Source organism: Callospermophilus lateralis, chromosome 1 (assembly GCF_048772815.1).
Source record: "Callospermophilus lateralis isolate mCalLat2 chromosome 1, mCalLat2.hap1, whole genome shotgun sequence".
Lineage (NCBI taxonomy): Eukaryota > Metazoa > Chordata > Mammalia > Rodentia > Sciuridae > Callospermophilus > Callospermophilus lateralis.
Window position 1 is genome coordinate 120,292,607 of NC_135305.1, and position 7,616 is coordinate 120,300,222.

A 7,616-nucleotide genomic window follows, 5' to 3' on the forward strand; every position below is an offset into this window, starting at 1 on the left:
TGCTACATATGGATTTCCATTTTCCCAGCACCATTTGTTGAAGACACTATCATTTCTCCAATATATGTTTTTGGCAACTTAGTCTAGTATGAGATAACTGAATTTATGTGGGTTTGTCTTTGTGCCATCTATTCTGTACCATTAATCTATATGTCTGTATTGGTGCCAATACCATGTTGTTTTTGTTACTATCACTTGTAGTATAATTTAAGGTTTATTGATTTCCTATAAACATCACTTTTTTTTCACCAGGGATTAAACTCAGGGGCACTCAACCACTGAGCCACATCTTCTGCCCTATTTTGTATTTTATTTAGAGACAGGATCTCACTGAGTTGTTTAGTGTCTTATCATTTCTGAGGCTGGCTTTAAACTCACCATCCTCCTGCCTCAGCTTCTATAGCCACTGGGATTATAGATGTTTGCCATTGTGCCCAGCTAAATATCACTTCTTTAGGGATCCCTTTTCTGCTGTGCTCAGTGATGGCTCTCACAGGCCCCCAGACTGCTCTGCAGCATTCATCACATGAATCTTTCTTCTCATACCTGTCCTCTCCAAAAGGACAAGTATTCTGACCTTGTATACCTAATGAGGGGCCTGACATGGAGATGGAGTTCCCATCATTATATAACTGATATATTCATACATAGTCAGCTTTAAGTAAGTGAGTAAATTCACACTAAAATACCAATCCAGAGATTCCAGTAATCATGGATGCTGGGGTGTTTGCTTCACCAGAGCCAATCCTTTATAAGAAACATAACTTGGTCAGAAAATGCCACTCCAGGCAGGCCTGACAGAGTCAGGAAGCCAGGTTCCCAGGTCAACACAACAGAACACAGCGGGTATGGAGCAAATGTATGGCAGTGCAGAGGGCAGGAGGAAACCCCAGGGGAAGGAAGGAAAGTGGTATTAGAAGGTTCCTTGGCTCAGGGCCACCTGAGTTGTTTGTCCTCTGGCCCTGGCAGCTCCCCACCCTGTCTTCCCCACTAAGACCATCTGAGCAAGACATTTCTCAGGCACTGACCCCTGAGAAGACCAACACAGGCCTAAAGGTGGGGTGGCTTATTTTTGTGTGATCTTTTTGAAATAAAATACATATGCAAAGTACATGAAATGTATCTGTGGAGACTGATGAATTATAGCATGAGTGGGCTGACACCCATCTCCCCAGTCAGGACGTACAGCATCCCCAGCACCTTAGAATCACACACATATTATTCCTGACCTCCTTGCTACATCCCTAAGGTGGCCTTGGCCCTGGATTTTGTCATTACCATGTCCTCACACCCCAAAGAGTAATTGTATGTCTCCTGGTTTTGAAGGTCTTAAGGATGGGAACATAGAGCACATTTTGTTCTTTCCACTCAGTATTTTGTGAGTCATCTTCTGGTTGTATGTAGCTGTTTACTCACTGTTCCTGCATTAAACTTTGTGCCTGAGAGTCTCATAAGCTATGCATCCTGATTCTGTTGATGGACAGTTGTGCTATGTCTGGCTTGTGTGCATTCTGTGTCTTAATGTGAGGCTATCCTGGATGACTTGTAACATTGGAGGGAGGTTAGAGGGGAAGGGAAGGGAGGAGACACAGGAAGCATCTATATTCATGGGGAAAGGGTAGGTGTGAGAGGCCTGGCTACAGAATTGAGAGTGGGCCTATGGGCACCATGAAGAAAAGGCACTGCAAATCTCCTTTGATGTTCACTCCTGTCTGAGACTGGACTGGGATCCTTCTCCTAAAAAGATTTGGTTGTTATGGGCACCCCGCAATCCTGTGGACTGGGCTACCTGACCCCTGCAACCCTATGGGGTATAAACTAGTCCTATATGCATAGAGAAGCCAGGCAAGACAATCTATTGCAAAACACTGCCCATGAGGGACAGAGGAAACACCACCAACTGGCCAACAACTGTTTCTCTTTTCCCAAGATGGGCATATCTCAAGAGGTTTCTGTTTGGGAGATTCAGGGATTCACTGTCACACATCCAGGTGCTGGCCTGCTTAGAGATAAGGTAGCCAGAACCCTGGAGTGAAAATGCTTACACAGCTGGCCCCTCCCCACACCTCAGCTGTGCTGGGAACCAGGCTGCTCAGTGGAACCCAACTCGTGGAGACTTCTGATAGCTCAGGGCAGAGCTCCCCACCTTTTCAAGAAAAGCTATCTCAGCATCACCACAAATCTCCTATTTCCTACTGGGGACTCTCCTGGCCAAAGATGGCCAGGAGTCTCTCCTGTCATATGAGACTGGGGCGGGGGGGGGGCGGTCTAAAGCTCCAAACCCCAGTTCTTCTGTTCTGAAGAAATAAGACTTTGAGTCAGTCACTGAAAACCAGAAAAGAGAATTTTATTAGTAGTAAAACTAAATTAAGACTCAAACAAAGAGCACTCCCAGCAAAGAACAACAGGAAACAGTGCTATCTCTGAATTTTGGGGTGTTTTGTGGTTGCCTTGAGAACTGGGTCTACCTTCAGCACTCTTTGCCAATACGGTGTTCTCCTCCTTCGTGTTGGGTGGTGGAGTTTTGGCCTTAGTTGGTCCTCTCCAGAACTGTCATGTGTCCTTCTTGTTCAGAGGACTTCATCTACAAGTCAGTTTTCTGTTAATATGAATATTCAGGTTAATGACAAGGCAGAATTCACCTTACAGCCCCTGCACTACTGAGAAAATTTTTCTTCTGAAATATATTGGGACATTTATGGCCATAATTTCTAGCTTTACAATGACCCCAATTGACCCTGTCAAGAGTTAGAATCGCCCCTGTTAATCTTTCTTTCTGGATGTATTTCTTGTTTGGCCCTCTTTTCTCTGTTTATTCTTTAAGGTTTCCACACCTGTTGTTTTTCTGTAAGTTATCTGTTTACCCATTTGCCTTAAAAGTAACGTAACGAAAACCATAAAAGTAACTTTAAAGGAAACCCATGACCTTGCCATGTTATTGGTTTGCATTTCACTGGTCACTACTAACTGCTACCTAATACCCCCTGCCAAGGTTCAAGACCCTTTTTTTAAGTTGGCAAAACTATAAAGGATTTTCTTTGCCCTGTAATTAAAGTTCTGTATTAACAGTGTGAAGGGGTTAGTTGATGCAGCTGTGTAACAAAGTTGAAAATGGAAGTATCTTACCAGTTAGGGAAATCCCAAAGGAACACCTTGATGTAGCTTTGTCCTAGGTGTTTCCTTCATGTACTCAGAATGAGGCAGACATCAGTGAGACCATATTGTACACATATTTTATGTACTAATTATTTCACTGTGCCTTTACTTTCTACCCTATGCTTTTCTCACATAATTATGAATATCTTTTCCTTGTGATAGTCAATCGTGATATTCCCTGGTGACTTTATCAGAATACCCTGTTACCTTTGCAGGGATGTCCCCCAATCTTTGATTAAAGAAATTCATCAATGCTTTCCATTCTCCTGATACAAACATTGGTACAGAAGTCATGGGACCCAGTTAGGCTCATGATACAAAATGAAATTATACTGAGAAATAGGAAAGTTTTTTTTTTCTTTTAAGTATGAGTTATTAGAAGGTGTTCTGTAACCTGATGGTGCAGAATGAGGCTTCTTTCTTCTCCTGAAAGAAGACTCTGGATCAAACTGTACTTGAAGGTTTGAACAGTAACTTTGTAGTCACAGAAGCCAATGAATTCCCCTCCGGCCTTTTGTTCCTTTGTTGTTGGTTGGTTTGTTTTGTTTTTAACACCACTTTGAGTTGAGTTGGGTTTTCCTTATCTTACCACCAAAGACTCCTCAAAGACATGGAGCAGTTTAAATTCCTAGACTCTCCTGGGTCAACATATTTAATAAAGGTTAAACGACTGTAGACCTCTTGTCTTTTGGGGATTTGGGGCAGGAGGTGAGGGTGATACACCATTTTCCAAATGTCTTGGTTTGTATTCTGTCATTTTCTGTTCCCCAGGCACCCCTCACCCCCACATACCATAACTGGGTCCCTGGCCCTCTTTCTTCCCAGGGTCCCTGGAGGCATTGCTCACAGCAAGTGACAAGGGTTTCAGCTGATTACACCCAACTGGGGGAAAGTCAAATGGAGTTGGCTGCTAAAAAGGTCCAAACTGAATAGCTGAAACAGTAGCTATGTTCAAAGGGGTCTGCCCTACAGTGAACCCTATAGTTGGGATGTCCAAAGCCACTCTTAGGGTACACATGCTTACCCTCTTATTTTATCTTATTATTATTTTTAATGAACAGATCAAAATCATATGTGACCATCATGTACAACATTCTATTCAGAAATGAATCGATACATGGAAACTAAATCAAACTTGTTAATGTATGCATTCCATCTGGCACTTAATTTTTATTGGTGAGAGCACTTAAATTCTAGTTTCTTCACAAATTTTAAGAATACAATACAGTAATCTGGGCAGGCTAGTGCATGCCTATAATTCCAGTGACTGAGGAGGTTGAAGCAGATGTTCAAAAGTTAGAGGCCAGCCTCAGAAACTTAGCAAGAACTTGAGCAACTTAGTGAGATCCTGTCTCAAAATATAAAATAAAAAGAGTGGGAATGTGGCTCAGTGTTTAAGCATCCATGTATTCAATCCTTGGTACCAAAAAGTAAAAAAATAATAATAATAATACAATACACTTGCTGCCGCCTCCCACTTATCCATGGTTTTATATTCCATGGTTTCAGTTACCCATGATCAATCACAAAGATATGAAATAAAAATTTCCAGAAATAATCTACTCTTATTACAATGACTTGTTACATTTGTTCTATTTTATTATTGCTGATGTTGATCTCTGACTGCACCTAATGTATAAATCAAACCTTATCATTTATGTGTATGTACAGGAGAAAATATAGTCTATGCAAAGATGTGGTCCTTTCCGTGATCGTAGCTTTGCAGTCCTGGAATGCATCTCTCAAGGATAAGTGGAGGCTGCTGCATGTGGTTGTCCACTGTGGTCACCATTTGGTGCAATGAATCTCTTGAACTTATTTCTACTGCTATGGTATAGACAAGTGTCCCCAAAGACTGATGTGTGGAAAAGACTTTATCCAAGCCTGTGGAAATATTAGGAGGTGGTGGCATGACGAGATCCACTCTGCAAATACACGCCCTTAAGTCCTGAGCAAGAGATACTGAACAACTATTGCACTCTGCAATAACTTGGGCTTTACCTCTGCTGGGATAATGAGGCATGGCTCCAGGAGTAGGTGTTGCCTGGTAGGGTTGAGTTACACTCACCTGTTCCTTTGTAATCCTACCCAATGCCCTTTGTCAGAATGTTTTAAGACACAGCATTCCCCAATAAAATCCAACTCCAGAATGTGATCCCCCCTCTCTCATCAGCCTCTCATAATTTTCTCTTGCCCCCCTAGTGAAAGCCTGAGGCTGGGAGCCAGGGAAACCATCCTGAAGCTCATACAAAAAGTTATTCCATGTCTTCGTGGTATTTTGCATCACCCCAAATTCACATGAGTGATTTTGGTTCAGTTGCCTAGGCTGGATGGGGTGGAGTGGAGGTGCAACACCTTTAAGAGATGGTCCTGGGAGAGGAAGGTAGGTCATTGGGGCATGCCCTTGAAGGTGATTTGGGGACAATCAGACAAAGATTCAAGACAAGCATCCCTTTTCTTTGTTTCTTCAGTGCCACTGGGTGAGCAGCTTCTTCTACCAGGAGCTCCAGCTCTGATGTTCTACAACCCAATAGGGCCTACCAACCATAGACTGTGAAACCACTAACATCTGAGTCAAACTAAAGTTTTCCTCTTTATAGACTGAATATAGGAATAGGAAGCTATCTAACACACCCTATTGTTTTAAAATGAGAAAATATGTCAGAAATGGTGGCACTTTCCTGTGTTACCAGTGGTTCAGAAAGCAGAAGGAGGTTCACAAATTCAAAGCCAGCCTCAGCAAATTAGTGAGACCCTAAACACTTATCCAACCCTGTCTATAAATATAAATATACAAAGGGAAGAAGATATGGCTCAGTGGATAGATATCACTGGGTTCAATAAGTGCTACCAAAAAAAAAAAAACTCACCAAATTTTCAGCTTTCCTGATGATCCTGTTTACTGCAATTCCCCTCTGGAATCATGACTCTGAGATTGGCTTCAAGAAAGTCACTTCCATTGAACTTCCCATCATTCACTTCCAATCAAAATCATGCTACCCTGGTTTTGATTCTGCTCAAACAGCATAAACAATTCTCCTTTGAAATGATGGCAAAGCACATGACAACTACAACACTCAAAGTGAAACAGGCTGACATTGAGCAATTTTGGATTCAAAGCATGGAGATGCCATGTTCTGATATGAAATTGCACTTTCTTCCTCTCCACATTGAGTGTTTCTGGGCCTTGGGTGCCATCGGTTCCGATTAGTGCCCACTGTAACATCCTGGCCACTCTCCAGATACCTCCTGATATCACAGACAGGCAGACTCACAGCAATGTGACATCACTGTTCCCAGGCAACCAGAGAGGCTTCAGGTTCTAGCTGCTTCAGACAAAGATTCATGACAAGCACCAGGTCGGCTGTGATGATATGAAGAGAAACTAAGTTACCAAGCCCCAGGGGCATGTTATTTTCAAGAAAGCTTGAAACTTCTTCTCCCACTGGAAATGAAGTGAGGGTCTGTTGGTGGCCTGGCCCATCTAGCCTATGGGTGAACCATCTCCTTCCAGACCCAGGACCCCACTGAAGCCCGCCTGCCTGCACACCCTCCAGGGCCTCTAGGAGGCTCAGTCCACAATTGACCAAATCAGGCATGCTGAACACTTCCATACCCATATCCTGCTGCAGTCAGTTGGGACCCCACAGGTCCACTGGACCTGGGAGAGACAGAGGGGTATGGGAGGATCACCCAGCCTAGCACTGGCCCCAGTGGCATTGACCTCCAGCCATGATCCTCCAGGCCATGGCTCACCCAAGGTATTGTCTGGTCAGGGAACTGACCTAAGGCCCTACCAACCACAGAGTGGTGGCTATTGATATCTCAGGGCGGTGGTGCATCCAATGTAGCTCGGTGGGTGATGGGAAGTTTGAGCTTAAAAACATCACACAAACTCTAGTGGGATGCATCTCCATTCATAGAAAGCCAACACAGGTGAGAGCTCAAACCTGCAGAATAAAATCTAAGGGTACATGAGTGGTGGCAATGCTCCCTAGTGAGGACAGGACTGAGTCACTGAGCATGTGTGAGGAGGAAAGGAGCAAGCTAGCAAGCTAGCAAGCCAGCATACCCGTTCTATGCACCCCCAACACCAGCCAGGACCCACCACAGCTGCTGCTACCATGCACCAGGGCCCAACCCAGAAACTCTCTTTGAGTTTCCAACAGTCCCTTAAACTGATCTTTAGGTGCACAAATATCTGGCCATTTGGTTCATCCTGCAGATTTCACTGGGTTCTGATTGGATGTGTAATGATACACAAAAGCCAGCTTTTGAAATACCTGCTATTGCTCCAGAGTCAAATTAGAAGAAACTAAGATATTTATTCACCACCTATTCCCTCATTTCCTCAAAGAACCATCACATCTTCCTAATACTAAGCAGAACAGAGGGAGAAAATGAAGTGCCATTTTGTTATCACCTCTAGGTTTCCCAGCTGATATGGAGGTTAATTTCAC